Raw genomic sequence first — 17,322 nt, forward strand, 5'->3', positions numbered from 1 at the left:
TATTCCCATCCCTGGGTTTGTCTTGCTACTGCACCTGCTCTACCGGCGGATGCACCATTTCGGTCCCCAGGGCCGTCAATACACCACCTTTCAGGAGCAATAAGGGCCAGATGCTTTTCTGCTTTCAAGCACAGAAGTGGACGTTTGCACCCAAGCGTGTTTCTGTTCCACTCTACTTGAGTTGTGGAAGATCATTCAAAACCATCGTATAAGGGAGATGAGCACATTTTGTTGTGATTGGGTCATAGGGGCAAGATGAGAATGAAAATAGATGTGTTAATGGATTTTTCAGGACTTGAACAGGGTAGGAGAGAACCATGTTTAGGCATGTACGCCTACTTCAGTGCCTAAGAAGCTATAACTGGGATAGAGTCGGGCCCTAGGTTATCCATTCTTAAAAATACGATCCTCCATGGCTTGGCAGGACCCTGAGCACTGAGAACCTCTATGTTTTTCTTATGACAGCAGACTGCAGATGGCACCTGCTTGGTTTCTGAGGGAGACCCAGCCTTCGCATTATAGAGCACTTGGGTGTCATGCAAACCTGGTCATATTGATTGTGATCTGACATCAGAACTTCTCAGTGGCTAAAGATGGTATTACCTATGGTGAATGAACATATTTGGCACATTCACGCCAGTTAAAATTTGTAGCTCTGAAGACTTTTTAGTGTTGGGTGCCAGTAAATATAGGCATTTGAGGCATCCTGGCTTGTAGATGGGGGAACCCTCTGCATGGATGCACTAAAATGCATCGAGCCGTGCAAATCTATTATAAATATTGTGGCCGTGTGGATTTTCTAAAACAACCGAGGACAACGTTTCCCACAGCTGATATTTAGGTGGTGGTTTGCTCACTTGATATATTTACCCGTTACAGATAAACACTTCAGCAAAATTCCCTGTCTATCTCTTGTTGCTGCTTGATACAAATGAGTGCTAGCTCTGGTGATGGGGATCTTTCCAACTATCAATGGGAAATAACAAGGCTTTGCATTTTGGCATCTCCTTCAAAAGCCAAAACTAAGGCTGACTCATAGGAATATGGGTCTGGAAGGGGCCTCCTGGGCCATGAAGTCCATCTCCTGCTTGTGCAAGAAACCTTTACCCAAGGAGCGCTTGAAATCACCACTTCAAGCCCACAGACCATTCCCTTGTGCCAGGGTAAGGGCAGAGCACCTGATCGCCTGGCACATTCAGTACTATATTGTATGATTTACACTAGAAAGCTGGTCATGAATTTAATGTCAGGCTGCTTTTTTTTGTTTCAGTCTTTACCTAACACTACGAATTTGTTGCTAGAGAAAAGTATCAGGCTCCCAGCCCTAGAGAATTGTGTCCTCTATCAAGTCACACAGCAGTGATGGGAGGGAGAGTGGGGAAGATCCTAGTGCTTTTGTTTTCATTTCCTATCTAAGTCTCTCTCAGATCTTGTTTTGAGTGAAATCCCTTGCCCAGGGAGATGCTGCAAAAGGTTATTAGGCTAAACCTCTTCACACTGAATTCTGCATGAATAATTCAAGCCCCTTAGTTAGCATTCAGCCACATCACCTCACTTGTCACTCACCAAAGGTTAGTGCTTCCGTCGTTGTCCAACAGAACCTGTCCCCAAGCACCTTCCTTCTCCTTCACTCTCCCTCCACCTCCCTTATATATTTTTTAAAACAGGCACTGGTTTGATGAAGATACTTCTTGGCTGTGCCCACTCTCTTTCTTTTTCTTTTTTTCAGCTCAGTCCTTCCAGGCCCCTCTGTTGCTTCTGGGTACTTTGAGTGGCTGCCACTGAACACAGTGTCTTTGGCATCCTTCTTTCTGTTATAAGCTTGGGGTAGACCTCTGAAGTTCAGATCCACAATGGTGATTTCCTACCAGTGTTATGCAGGCTTCTGAATTGCATGAGCCCTTTGCAACAGGCCATCCGGGACCGACTCGGAGGCTTTTCGCACAAGTCTCTATCGCTTGAGCCCAAGGAATAACTCTGTTATCTGGTAGCAGCAGTCTGCTCCCAGCCTCGGTGGACCGGCTGGCCAATGCCAGTTGTAACTCCCTGAGCATCTCCTGGGCAGGAAAGCTTGGAATGGGCAAGTTAACTCCCAACCCAGGAGAGCATCTTTGGCAATGGCTGAGACTCAGCCAGCTCTAGAGAGTAGGGCTTTATTTATTTCCATTCAACCCCCTATTACTCGCTGATCATCAGTAGTCATAGTATACTTTGCAGTGCTTTGAAGCTTAAGGACAGTGACGAGTTAATGAGTTGTTGTCTAGGAAAGGAAAACATTGAATGATGGGACAAGGTTACACAAAGCGTGTGGCAGAACCCAGAGCTTCTTCCCAGTGTGTTCTCCGCACTGAATCGGTACTGGGGTTTTCACCAGGAAACTGCAGACCTGTTGTTGCCCTATCTGGACGGGCATGCTTGGTCCATGCCCTTTTTGACGAGATGCCTACTCTGTCCACCCCCCGTCACTCAATACCTCTGAAGAAGGTGCTTTGATAGCGAGTGTGAAGCTCTGACTCACTATCAAAGCACATTCAACCCAGGCATCTGAAGGATTTAGATGCCTGGGTTGCATTAACTTTAATGGGAATGGGTGTTTGGGTCCCTGGACCCCTGTGTTGGGGGAACTTGGATTTAGCCCTTCAGGATGGCTGCAGTGATATCCCCTGGAAGCCTGAAGCTCTCGTCTAAATCACCATAAAAACAGTGCTCATTAAGTGAAGGGAGCACTTGGATTGGGACCCAAGAAACACTTTGGGTAACCTAATTTTTACTTCAGCGAAATTTGAGGGAGGCAGTCGCACTTCAGGAACCTCTTCCTTCTCTAGAGCAGCGGTTCCCAAACTCGGACAGATCGTCCACTGCCAATTTAAAACGATACAACCTTCAATACCACCAGGACTCCCTTTCCTAGCATTTCCTACTTTCTTCCGAGCTTCGCAGACAGAAGGCACGTCAGCATGTTGCAGCCTTTCATTTTGGCTGTCTTGTGTCCTCTCCTTGTTCAGATGCACTTCATACTACTTCTTATTCCATTGTGCCTGGCTCTTTATTATACTAGATAACATACCTCAACCTCCAAAATGGTGTCCTCAATCATGGTTCCCAGGTAACCTTCTGGTGCATTTTTTCCTGATTTACATTAAGTGATTTGGATAAGTTGCATCCACCCCAATTGTGGAATTTCTTGTATGCTCATGAATACAATTTCTTGTCTTCTCATGCAGGCACATTTGCTTTCCATCTTCACCAGATGCCAACGGCTCTCTTTTCTTTAGTTGTCCTTCCACTCATGTCTTTCCAGTTCAACTGCCCCTGCTTGAAGGCTTTGGTCTAAACCAAAGTCATCTGATTTGAAAGTGTTTCTCTTACTCTTCACATCATCCCATATCAACTAGAAAATAGGTATCGTTGTCCAATGAGTTAATGCCTCATGAGGATATAGGCTGCTTATTCTTCATGCCCCTTCAGCACTAGAGGAGTCAGGATTCCTGGGCGCTATTCCTGGTTCTGCCACTGACTTCAGCTTCCCTGCTGTGGTGGCCAACAAGCATGCCAGTTTGTGATGAGTGAAGCCAATGGGAACGAGATCGAGACCACTCATTTCATTTGTCACTGGCTTGAGGATGAACTGGCCAATGCAAGGCGAACTCTTCTATACTCCATTACCAGTCTCTAGGGCCATGAAGCCTTCCCCAGCAAAGATGAACTTTGAAGATGATATTTACTGAGGTTCTCCCAGGTTTGAGTCTGAGCTCATATAAATTCTGACAGAGAGAAAATGACTCTGAAGGATGACCAAGACCTGAAAGCAAAAAAGGGGAAAAAAAGAAAACCAGAGAGGAATTTGGGAGCATAGCTCAGAAAGATATAAACAGCAGCTTGAAAGCCAAGTTAGTAGTACACAAAGATGTAATGTCCTTGCAGCTTGATGCTCCAGGGCCCGAGGCAACTTAGGTATGACACATGCTGTTCTGGTTTTAAGCTGGCTGTCAGAGCAGGGAATGAAAAGGAAGAAGGGGAGACGGCCGATACAGTCGGCTGCTGCTCGCTGAGAGTGGAGCATGTGAAACTGCACCCGGGGCTCGGCGGAGAAAAGCACGTGGTGGAATTTGATTCCTGGGTAAAGACTCCATCCGATACTACAACAAAGTGTCTGTGGAAAAGAAGGTAAAATGCAAAGGAAAATCGCTTCTAAATGTGGGGGAGAAAGCTTGAGCTTGGAGATAGGGCTGGGACTGGAAGTCAGGAGCTCTGGGCTCTCTTTCTGGCTCTGCAACTGAAGTCCTTTTTGACTTGGGGCATGTCACTTCTCCCCTGCGTGCCTCTGATCATGAGCACTCCTCCCCTACATGCCTCTCACCCCTTATATCTTAAACTCCTTGGAAGCAGTAATTGTGGGCTCTGCACGAGTGTGATTTTTTTTTAATTTTTTTTTTATTTTTAGGGCTGATTTGCTCAACAGGCAAAGATGCTTTGGTTTAAACCAAGCTTTTTTTTTTTTTAGTTTTACTTCAGCCAAACCAAAATAAGCCTGTGTTAAACAAGTCAGTCTTCGTTGTGCATTCCTCTAAGATGGTTTAAAATATCGGTCTCTACCGCTCACTCTGCACAGCAACTAATCCTAGGTGGGACCTTGAGGCAGTACCGTAATGAGAATACTCGCCCCATGGGGAAACTGCAGTAAGCACCCTTTTCTTTGGCCTTAGGATGTGATTCCATGCAGAGCGACTTTAATAAGCCATTAGTTTACTTTCCTAATAAAAACACTCCATGATTATGCAAAGGGAAGAGGATAAAGCAAGGCTGTCTTGTGCTAAGCAATAAACCTTTTGCATATGGTTATACGGCTATACTTTGCCCTTATAGTGCCTTTCACAGAAGGATCTCAAGACATTTTCCAGACGTTAGTTAATTAATCTCCATAACATCCGTGCGAATTAGGTAACTTATCTACTCTTTTACAGATGGATGAAATGAGGCACATAGAGGTTAAACGCTTTGCCTGAAGTCGAGCAGTGACATGGAGGAAAAGTTGGGAATGGAGCAGAGCGCCCTGGCACGGTGGTCTCCCAGCGCTGCGCGGTTGTCTCAGGTCCCATTTCAAAGGAGAAGGGTCTAGAGTTGAACTCCGTATGTGTTTGCAAAAACTTAACTTCTTCAACTTCACGGGAAATACTAGCCAAGCACCTGACAGGCATTTTTCTAGATTAAACTCAAGGCTTGTACTATGCAAACAATGCTTTCTTATTTGAAAAGAATCTCTCCTCTAAAGAGAACAAAATGCAATCTCAACAAGCACTTGTGTTTTGATTTAAAAAATATACTTGAACCTCAGACTGGAACACACATTTTTCTGAGCGGCTGGCTTCGAAGTCTGGCAAAACAAGCACTCCTGTCCTTAGGGAAATAACAAATTTGTACAAGCATTCGGCAGATTTTTGACCAGATGTTTTTCATTAGAAATGGGAGCTTCTGCATGTTCATGCATTTCGGCGTTCTGGAAATCTGGGATTTTTACCTTTTTAGATCGAGGACATCTGACAGCTTGAGCTAGACGGAGGACGGCGCAGTCTGACTAAACGTAGTCACTGCTAGGTACGACATGAAACGGCGGAGGCTCAGATCTGTGGTGGTTTCAGCCCTGCAGATTCTCTCAGATGTGATCAATGGGGTCTCCTGCCTGCTTTTGTCAAGTGACGTGTTTACTGATGTAAGACCCATTTATCTTTGCAATGCGCTGACTGATGATGATCTATTCTGTTTTAATAAGGTGTTTAAAAATCTCCAGCTGTTTATGAAGAACAAGCAAGGGGGAGATGATCTATTTGACAGGCTGAACGTGAGTATGAGCCTTGCACAGAGCCATCGTGGTGGTGGTAGTGATTAATATTGACGTATTGAATTTGGCGGCTCTTATCTAAGCAATCTACTGCCAGATGGTGAACGAACCAGGGGAGGCTGGAAAAAAAAAGGGAGAAAGTCTTCCTACCTGTTGCTTTCTCCTGTCACTAAACTCACTGGGTGGCACAGCCAGGGAATAGGACAGGGGTGGGCAAAATGCGGCCCACGGGCCGGATGTGGCCCACCAGGCCATACTATCCAGCCTGCGGGGCCCCTAAAACATTAGAAAATTAATATATATCTGCCCCTGGCTGCCTGTAATATGGCCCTCAACGACTTGCCAAAACTCAGTATGCGGCCCTCCGCCCGAAATAATTGCCCGCCCCTGGAATAGGAGGAAGGTGGTGGGGGGCCAAAGGATGCAAGTCCTGGTCCCATGTTTTTGTCCTTATTGATGCCAAACTCCAGGAAAGTCATTACTTCAAGAGAAACTCTTTTTTTTTTCCTCCCAAGGGAAATGAGCATCAGTGGCCTCACTCCAACCCTCAACAAATTACCTTTGTTCTTCCAATTAATTTAGCCTTCTGCATAGTGTGCAGCAAATGTATAATTAGCTCCAGAAAAAGACAGAAATGTTATTTCAAAAAACTCTTTGAAATGCCCCAAAGAGACATTCCTGCAGGTTTTACCCAGTGTTCCCTTCTCTCCATTCCCACTTTAATTACCACTGAGCGTCCTTGTTTAATGCTATTTTATGGAGCACTTCTTTTCTCTCTACTGCTATTAGAAAGTCACTGGTGTGGAAAAGCCATGGAGAGTGTCATGAGAAGAATCATGGCTGAGGCAATGCGTTTGAAAATGTTTTTCAGAACCTAAAGGGAGGTTTGGATTTCTTTTAATTTAAAGCCCCCAAACAGCAGGGGACACAGATGGATCCAGCTCTGCAGAAAAACGCTAAAGCTGCCAAATTTTCCATCCTTGCTTGTGAGAAGTGGGATCACAGCGGATGTGTGAACTATCGCTGCTCTGACTACTATCTGTATGCATTTAAGGACAGAGCGTCTGAGGGCCAGCCACCAGGGATGCTGGGTAAGATGTGTGGCTTCCAGTGCAGGCAAAGGTTTTCTCTGCCAAGATGAGGCCTGGAGTCGTCATACCCAGCCAAGCTCGTTCTTCTGGTCTTAGAGTAGCAGGAGAGGGCAAAATTGAGTCTGTGCAGTTTCCTTGTCTTTACTCTCTTTATATTATCTAGTATAATAAAGAGCCAGGCACAATGGAATAAGAAGTAGTATGAAGTGCATCTGAACAAGGAGAGGACACAAGACAGCCAAAATGAAAGGCTGCAACATGCTGACGTGCCTTCAGTCTGCGAGGAGCGGAAACTCTCCTGGATGGACTCAGCCGTCTGGAGCCAAACTCTCTTCACCACTGCCAGCTGCTGTGGGGTGGTGAGGGGAAGTCCAGCCGGGGCTCTGGACATAAGTAACATGTAGCCACTATTTTACCATTGCGATCCTTATTTTCTGCCTGATTAGTCCTTCCGCCCGTCCCCTTCCTAGTCCCACTGGCATCTTTTCTGTTCCTTCTTTCTCCCCTCTTGCCACGTCATCTTACTCCTGCCCCATAAGAAAACATGGTGTGCCAATCATCTATCACATGCTTGTGCGCGGTATCCTTTTCCCCCACTCCTGGTATGGTTTTTTCTTTAGGTTTTCTAGATTTGGAGGCATGTGTTCTTTCTCATGAATAAAGCCCCCAAAATGATGTGGGGACTTGCTGCTGTTACACTGGTTATTCTATATACATAAAGGGCTTAGTCCGTCTGCCTATGTACCTGTCTGTCTGTCCGTAACGCTCTTGGAGCACTCTGATTGGCTGTCTCGGAAGCCAATTGCAATGCTTACTGAAACAGCCAATCAGAGTGCTCTGCACAGACAGACAGATGGCCGAACATGCGTGGGGGGTGTGTTGTGGGGCCGGATGCAGAGCTGGGGGGAAGGTTGTGGTGCATGGCTGGATGCGGAGTGGTGGCAGCATGGGGTCAGGGGTGGGGGCCACCCACTGCCCTCCACTGGTGGGAGCAGGGGGAAGGGGCTGCATGCTGGACATGGAGTGGGGGGGGGAGGGGCATGGTGCCAGACACGGAGCATGCGGGAGGAAAAGGCACGTGGCTGGACATGGAGTGGCAGCAGTGCGGGCCAGTGTCTGGCAGCCACTGTGTGCAAGCTTCCCCCATCCCCCTGCTCCTGGGAGGTGGTGGCAGTGCGGGGTGGTGGTGCGCGGCGCCTCGTCCTGCCTGCCCCTGTTTCCCCCATCATTCTTGACGGGAAATTCGCTAGCCATTAATAAAGTCCTGGATTCAAGGTTCCACTTCAAGATGGGTATGAGTATTCCAGGGCCTGGATACATCAAAGGAAGAGAAAACCCTACTTGTGATGAGAATGACTAGTGTACTGTGAGTCCAAACCTCAGGATGCTGGGAAGGTGCCACGGTAGCTCTTCGAAGCACTTTGGCCCTGCTGATTCATATAGCAGACAATGACAAAGTGTTACAGTTTTACAGAAAACGTAGAGAAAGAGCACCTTTTCCTCAGCTTTTGTGAACACAGAAGCATTTGAGAAACTCCCTTGATTAAGTGTAGAGCCAGAGTAAGTCATTCTTAAACTAAAGGTGCATCATTCTGATTGCAGACCTCAATGCTTAATAAGTACCTTCAGTGTCTGATGGAGGGATTGACAGCCAAGGTTTTTCTAACGTACAATGCCTCTATTACCCTGCAACAACAGCTGAAAGCGCTCACAGATTGTAAGTTTAGAAAGGGGTGCGTGCTTCCATAAATGTCTGGGGAGCGGGCCACCACTCTCCCTTGTTCTGTGCTGGTATAAACTAAGAAACAATGAGAATATTAGTTTTCATTCCATCCAGGAAGAGCACACACCAACTGCTGCAGCTTCCTTAGCCTGACGAAGGGTTTTTGAACCCGAAAGCTTGCTTAATAACTATTCTCCAACCATTTGGGTTGGTCTAATAAAAGATATCAAATTCACCCAAGGAACCTTGTCTGCCAGTTATCATCCAGTTGTTTAAGAATAATCACTGTCTATACATTAAGAGTCTGCTTCCACTACCCTTGCTTCTGCGAGTTTTGGCTGCACAGTTGATCTATCCAGAAAAGGTAAGATTCACTAGAATTATAGGACAGCACCTAAAATGACAGGAATTATATGATCACACATATCCCATAGTATGGACTATGTAGACATGTACAACCTGGGTTTGCTTGCACTTACTCTGGGTTACATTGATATAACCTCATCGTCTTAGCCGGAGCTGTATTCTTGGTGAACCAGTATAAAAAAAGGAAGAGAATCTGGCATGCTGCACATGGTGAGAGAGACCAAGGAACTAGGTTATAACTGAGGCCTCCTGCTTATTCAGCAAGAATATATGCATATATGACCATATACATATACCTAGAAGCCAATTCCCAAAAAACAAACCTTTTAAATACCATTTCTAAGCCAACACTGCTTATTCAGCAAGACTCCTCTGCTAAACAGCCTTGTGCTCGTTCTTTCTTCCTAGCTCAAGACAGCATCCCAGCCAAAATCCTGTCCTACAACAGAGCTAACAGAGCGGTTGCAGTCCTGTGCAACCACCAGCGTGCACCACCCAAGACCTTTGAGCAGTCCATGGCTAATCTCCAAGCTAAGGTAAGACAGCAGCGGTCTGACATGGATGACTACACTTCCCCTCATTATGGGCTGCTTTGCTAGTAATATTCCGCTCATTGGGAGATGTTTTGAAATATTCTTATTCAAAGATATTTGTAGATTGTATTTTTGCTGAGCAGCTCTTTGTCAATCCCAGCTGACAAACAGGTCTGCAGAGGATGTTAGATATGGTTGCTAATCCCAGCTGTCACTGATCTTGCTTTTCTTTGTTGTGTGGCTCCATATCATCTCACTTTTTTTTTTTTTAAATCTTGTCCCTTGAATTGTGAGCTCTCTGGGGAAAGGATTGGCCCTCACTATACACACACACACACACACACACACACACACACTCTCTCTCTCATTCTCTATACATACATATATACATACATAAACATACATACAAACACACACATATTATATATAGTGTATGTGTATATATATATGTGTATGTATGTATGTATGTGCGCACACACACACTCGTGCAGGGACTGATAATGGATAATAGGCCAGAACAGTACCAAATAGCTCAGCCCAGCCATGAACTCTGTATATGAGGGATATTTATTTAGGCCCCCAACCAAGACTGGGGCTGCACTATACCAAGTATTGAAAGAAAAGAAAGAAAAGAAAAAAAAAATAAATATATATATATTCAATACTTGGCATAGTGCAGCCCCAGTCTTGGTTGGGGGTCTAAATAAATAACCCTCATATACAGAGTTCATGCCTGGGCTATTTGGTGTTGCTCTGGCCTATCTCCATTATCAGTCCCTGCACTCGCTACAACTAAGAACTTTTCAGTTGTTGCCACACCTGTATTTTGACAGACCTGTCATAGTTGAAATGCTCCCTTCTGTCTCCTGTCTTAGACTGAGACCAAGAGGGAACAGCTTTCCCTAGCAAAGAAAGAGCTGAAGCAAGCTAAGCAAGATGTGAAGGGCAGCGACAGTGAAAAATTGAAGAAGTGAGTACAATTTAATTTGGTTAATTGTCCAGGGGTCCTTATGAAACTTGTGTGAATGGTGAAATGCTGTTCTTGAGAATAAGCAGCGTACACTGGCTGTTTGCAATGCCTTTTCGTCCCCCGTTCACCAGAACGCTCTCGTTAAACTGGAACACAGTCCCTCACTGGGCTGAAATCCTGCAACAAAATGAGGGGACACGGGTTAGGACAGGAAGTGAAGGATGCCGTTGTGCCCAATTTCTACTTTAGGGGGAGCTTAAGGAGGCAAAATGGCCACTGATTTGACACCTCTGCTACTGAGAAGTGCCATGGCTCTTTATATCTCAGCTTACTGGCAAAGTATCTCAGTATTAATTATTATGATCCAGGACTTCAGCTTGATTTTTTTTATTTCAATGAGAACCTGCCTCTTCAGGCTGCACAGCCAGCTCCCTTTAACACCACACTGGAATTTCATTGCAGAGGACAGAGTGCCATCTACTGAATCAGGCTGACACAGGTTTGTGTCCCTTGTAAGAACATCTTGTCCTTTTGTAGTTTTATAGATCAACTTGTTCCTCTCTGCTCTCATGTTTCATTTAGGATTGTTAGGTCTTTGGCTTGTAACTGTCTCTCTCTCTCTCTCTGGCCAGCGCACCGATGATGCTCAGCAAATAACCGATGAGAATGTGAGTGACATACCAACAATGCTGAGTTGCACAAAATGAATTTCTGAAACACATTATTAAGCTTTTCCAATTACTTTCTTTCCGTGGTTCAGTCCATAATTCTGAGGACCATTCGACTGGTTTCATAACAACACTTCCATCTCCTTGCTGGGCATTATGCATATTTCCAGCAACTCTAGGACCAATCCTCATCAAGAAGCAATTGAATTAATTGAAAATGAGGAGGACCGTGTTTTGCATTTAGATAGCTCTGCGAATTTGATGTTGTTTGCAAACAATTCCTGCAGATGTCATTTTGGTTTAAAAGCTGACAAGTTACAGACTGTTGAATTTGCAGAGAGCGCTGGAATTGTGATGGAGGGAATAGAAAGCAGTTTGCAAATGACTCTGTGACACTGTGAGCTAAGATGTCCATGACATTGATTTTTGTCTACTCGGATGAGCATCAAACGTTGTTAGCTCATGGCTAATGACTATAAGAGGTTTTCCTTTTAGCGAAAATGATAAGTCTCCTGTGGGTTTTGCAACAGGAAAATCAAGGTTCTGCCTGTATCATTGGGAAGCTCTGGGGTAGCTGTTGAAGTACTTGGATAGTCATAAGTGGTCATTGATTGCTTAAAATATTTTACTGGAGGTGGCTCTGAATTTTGCCAGCTTTCAAGAGTCAGCTGGGAGCTGGGGTGTGGTTTTTGGCCATCTCTGCTGGCAAATTCAATTGATTTGCAAGTCAGTTTATTCCAACAGTCACACACAGCTATGGGTCTTCCCTCCCTGGAATGTAGCAAAGACGAGTAAAATCATGCTGGGGGCCTCCTTCTCCAAGTATGGCAGCTGCAGTCCATAATTTCTCATATAGCTCCGAGGGAGCAGTGAATCATTTGGTGCCTGTCATAGAAACTTCCCACCTGGAGGATCAACCTACCACCAAAACTTTACCTCAGTCACCAGCTTAGTCCCCTTCAGGAAGCAAGCCTGTGATACTGCTAACTTCACTTGGTATTCCCCCGCGAACCACTAAAAAGCATTAATGCAATGGATCCATTTGCTTAGTGACAGTCGCAGACTCCTATGATACCAATGTATATTTTGGCCTGTACTAGTAGGTATAGATATTAGTCATATAATAGAGGAGAACATATAGGTTAAGTACAGACAGTCAAAAAGCCCGAGGCTGAATTGATCCAGTCTTTGCAGGTTAGTCTAAAGTGCAGAGATTAAACTGAGAAACAACTGGACAGACCATCACTTTTGATACATGAAATGCAGCCATATGCCTGCAGTGGCGAAGGCCAGAAACCAGGGAGGGGGCACAAGAGCAGAGCTCTCTGGCACATAGCCAGCATGGGATGTGTGTCTGCTTCTTCTTCCTGCGGCCCCCGAGGTCTCTGGGATTTGCAGTCCAGAGTCACAGCAGCAGGACTTTGCAGAGTTAGCAAGGTGAACACTCAGGCCGCATGGATGGAAAGCTCCAATTCATACACTAGCAGATGACTGCAGTTTCAGTTTGGGGGCGTGATGCTGCAGACTGGTATGGGAGCGTGGTATGCTATGGCAGAGCACGCCACAATGTGGCCTCATGCTCTCAAGCAAGGCTGTGAAAAGGCCTGGGTGTCTTGCTATCTCTTGGCACCTTGAGAGAATTGGAGCTTCCAGTTTCTTTCCAAGTAATGTTTTTTTTCACTGTAACTAGTTAACACTCCTTAACTTCAGCATAAGGAATTTCCCTTAGGGAGATTTTTCTTCCCAATCTCCTGTTGTGACTTATTTGTAATCAAGCAGAAGTCTCCAAATTTCAAGCAGCATGCCTCTTGTAGAGCTAACGATGGACTCTCAAGCTGTGCTTGCTTTGATTAGGCCAAGAACACTTAAAAGATAAGTGGTGTAGGTAGTAGCCATGTTGGTCTAAAGCAGGGGTTTTCAACCTTTTTGGATCATTGTACCCCACCCCCCCCAGCCACCAAATAGCAGGGGGCAGGGGCGCACGGCCGGACATGGAGCAGCAGCAGTCACCACATGCAAGCCTACCCTGCCCCCCACATCTGGCCGGGCAGGCAGCACCTGTACAGCACTGCAGGATCGTGCATGGTGGCGCTCTGTCCTGGCCCACCTGCACATACCCCCTAGGCACCCTAGTTGACAACCCCTGGTCTAAGGACCTAGGCAGACAATGTTCAAATTCGAGTTGGTGTAATAAAAGATACTGGGCTTACCCAAAGAACCTTGTCTGCCTAAAAGATGAGTGCTCGGTTGTCTTAGTTCTTCTGGTCTTCCTGGAGGCCATCTAGAGACTTTTTGCCTGAGGGAGCACCTGCTGGAACAGACTTGGCTGGAACATCCCCTGACGAAGTGCATTCATCCCTGAGAAACCTAAAAGCTGCTCCACAGAGAGAGCCTTTCTGGTTCTGTCTGCTCCAAGTACAGGGAAGAAACGTCTCTCCTTTTCCAAACCAGGATGCAAGAGTCTTTGGGTTTTATTTGGTTGAGATCAAGAATGGCTGCCTCATCTTCTCATAAAGGGATTCCCCACAAACACCACCATGAATTCCCCAGCGCTGAATCAGGATTCCAACGGGAGTACTTTCCCCATGAGGACTGGTGTACTCAGTGTTGTTGAAACCAGCACCACCACCATCTTCTGTCATTGGGATTAACTAACCCAGGTGGCAACTCCATGGCTCTGTTGAGATCCATTCCTATCTCAAGATCCCATCCCATCTCTGCTTCAACACAAACTGCTTCTGCACTCGCTTCTTCTGTAGAAGCACCACAAATTACTATCTTTGCCATCTGTGTTCTCAGCTGAATTTGCTCTGCCCCCCTCGTTCGCTGCTGTTCCAGCATTTGCTGCTGTCAGTCGGAGTTCATATAGTGGCTTCAAAGTCCCAGTGCCTGCAATGTCAATGGTTTGGGAGCCCTCTGCATTAGATTGTGCATGTGCACAGTCAACCCAAGGTGAAAATACAGCTGCTTCCTCTACACTAACTGCTCCTTGCAGTTTGTTGTGCAAGAATACATCCCAACTCCTCCCTCCACCCTCATAGCTTGAGTTGTCCTTGACAGTATCCCACTTAGAAGGAACTAAGGGCAGGCAGGCCTTTGGCTGAGAGCACGCAGTATGCTTTGTTACAGTGGTACTGCTACTGAAAATGCACAGGGTGAATGCATACCCACAGCAGAATGTAAATACCATCTTTTCCTGCACTGAAGTTGCCCTGGAATAAGATACACACCTTGTTTTTTTGAAAGGCAGAATGAAAGAAAGAAAAGATCTTTCTTTTTAGAAAGTAATTTAGGATCAGCAGTTAGGATGCTGAGCCTGCTCATCTTTCTGCTCTGTGGACTACAGAAACTGCTTTTACCATATTTCTCATATATACTATGCACTACAATTTCCAGCAGCTAGTTTTTGGGGAAAAGGTGTGTATTGTTTGTGGGGAAATACAATATGTGCAATGCATCTTGAAGAACGTAACTGTCATCTTGCAGCTGCCATGTCACGTATGCAGGTGGCCCAGCATTTGTGTCCGAGGGGAGTACGTGCTAGTGTTAGCGTATTCAGATTTGCCTGCTCCCAGGCTCCCTTAAGCTCCTTTAGACCAAACTTCACTTTGCTACTTTTCTATTGCTTAAAACTCAGCGTGGATTAATGGCAACTGTAGATCTATTTTGCTTATTCCTTTGTTAGTGAGTGAGTGGAACTGTGAGAGCAGGGCCATCACTACGGGGGCACGAATCGAGGCAACCGCGCTTTGGGGACCCCCGCAGAGCAGCCACGGCCCATCTTGCAGGGCCTGCCTGGTGCTGGTGACCGTGCCACCACTGCCACTGGCTTCTCATCTGGCCACTCGCCACCCCACCCCGCTCCCACCGCTGCCACTGCGTCTGGACCCTGCACAAGCTGATTTGCCCCAAGCCCCACACCCTGTTCGGATCGTCTCTGGTGAGACCCATATCAGTTACCTGAAAAGGAATGGCATCCTTTGACCACAGGTTAATGCAGAGCAAGAAAAAAGCAGTGCAAAGAAAAGAAGAAGGTTTGCAGAAACCGGAGGTGCAAGTGATTGACCGGGAAGAAAACAAGCAAATTGCTTTGGGCACCTCCAAACTGAACTACCTGGATCCTCGGATCACTGTCGCGTGGCGAGTCCTTCCTCCCAAGTCTGAGAGGCACTGTCCAGTAACAAACGTTGTATCCTTTAAATATACTGGTGTAGTTCATTCACAGCATCTGATGCAGTCGGTTGTTGCCTACAAAAGCTCATTTCTCTCTGACCCACTTAGTCTCAAAGTTGCCAACCTGTCCAGGGGTTTTAAAACCTGGTCATCGCTTGTAGCTTGATCTAAGTCCATGGGAAATATGCTTAGCTCCAGTGCATTCTGGATGTGGCCCATGAGTCCTGATTCAGGAAGGCATGTCAAAGCATTTGTGCAGTTTGACGTTCAGGTGGACGGGATGGGGCCGCAGGCAGCTGGGGAGCAGCATCCAGGAGTGGGACCAGGGGGCAGGACCAGGGTCAGGATCACTTGGCAGTGACAGTGTAATGCCAGGGCCTGAGAGAGAGATTCCTAATGCTATCAAAGAAATTTGGTTCAGAGACCCTCAGTTATCATTTCCATTATGTTAAGGACCACATATTTATTCTCTCGGTAAAGGTCCATGGCTGCCTATCGCATGCACGTGATAATGTTAAATAATCATTGTTTCCAGGTGTAAAAACTGGGGTGTTCTGCTGGAGAAAATCTACAGCAAAACCCATCAAGATAAATTTGCTTGGGCAATAGACATGACAGAAGCAGATTTCATATTCTAGCCTTTCCTTTTCCTGGAGTGTTTGCTCTGTCCCTATCAGTTAAAGCAATGACTGTGAGTTAGCATTCTGAAATTGAAATTGAGATCAAAGGGATATGGCGTAAATCAGTTTTTAGAGCGTAGCTTTAAATAATCAAGTCATGCTGGAGCAGACTGTGACAGAGACTTATACGTTTGATGCTGCCTTTTAAATGTGATTGTGCTTTTTAATTGTGTAGCTGCAATCTATGGGGGTGATTTTAAGATGAGTTGTGGCGTGGAAAGCCAATCAATTTTAAATATGCTGTAAGTTGAATAAACCTTTGTTTTTTTAACTTTGTGTGATACGGGAAGAAGAGACTTGTTCTGTGCTTTGTGGGGGTGGAAGAGTTTCCTGAGATGGGGCAGAGGCACCAAGTAGATCGGGGAGAGCAGTTATTTGGGCTGGAGGGCCACTTCAGGAGTTTTGGTGAGCTGTTGAGAGCTGGGAGGGGGTGCTGACCCAGCCTCAGCCTCCCCAGCGTCACGGCTGCTTACACCAACTGGCGTGGGGTTGGGGGGAGCCAATTGATCCTATCCAGCCCCGTCTGCCCCACACACACCACCAGAGGCACTGGACAAAGCAGGCAGATGCGACTGGGATGGGACCTCTGCAGGCAGGGTGCGCTTGGCTATGTGGATGGGATGGGGCCGCAGGCAGGTGGGGAGCAGCATCCAGGAGTGGGGCAGGGGCAAGGCCGGGATCACTAAGCAGCGACAGTGTAATGCCAGGGCCCGAGGCAGAGCCATGACCCACCCCCCTGCGTGCCCCTGCTTGCAGAACTGGCCCTGGGATGTCATGGGAGAGGATTGCAGCTCTGCCCCAGATCCCGGTCCCCAGCTCTGCACTGCCACCACCCTGCGATCCCAGCCCCAGCACCAGCCCCATCCACCTGTCCTGCTCCCGAACACCACTCCTCACCCTCCCGTGGCCCCATCCCTTCTGCCTGGTCATGTGCCCTGCCCATGGCGCCCCTGCACCTGCCTGCTCCATCCAGCAACCCTGGTGCAGGGCAGGGGACCCTTGGGGCTGTAGGCACCCGGATATAAATCGGAGCATCCTTATGGCTGCTCTGGGTTAAACAAAGAGCTGGAACCAACATAAAGGGAGGCACAAACGTGGCTTCGAATTCTTTCTTCCTTCTTCCTCCCCCCTTCTTTTTTTTCACTCATTGGTGGCACAACCCATTCCTGAGGGCTCTGACTAATGCAGTACTGGTTTCACGTTTCAATTAATTTGCTTCAGCCACGTTCATGTCTCTTTTTGTCTTTTTTCCACGATCCTAAGAACTGCCGTTCTGGGT

General features: G+C 46.5%; 1 pseudogene; it reads left to right on the forward strand.

The window, feature by feature from the left end:
- The window catches only part of LOC102571723 (DNA topoisomerase 1-like), an 80,735-nt pseudogene extending 64,421 nt beyond the window's left edge, over positions 1–16,314 (forward strand).
- Positions 16,315–17,322: the final 1,008 nt, after the last annotated feature.

Source organism: Alligator mississippiensis, chromosome 10, assembly GCF_030867095.1.
Source record: "Alligator mississippiensis isolate rAllMis1 chromosome 10, rAllMis1, whole genome shotgun sequence".
NCBI classification, from domain to species: domain Eukaryota; kingdom Metazoa; phylum Chordata; order Crocodylia; family Alligatoridae; genus Alligator; species Alligator mississippiensis.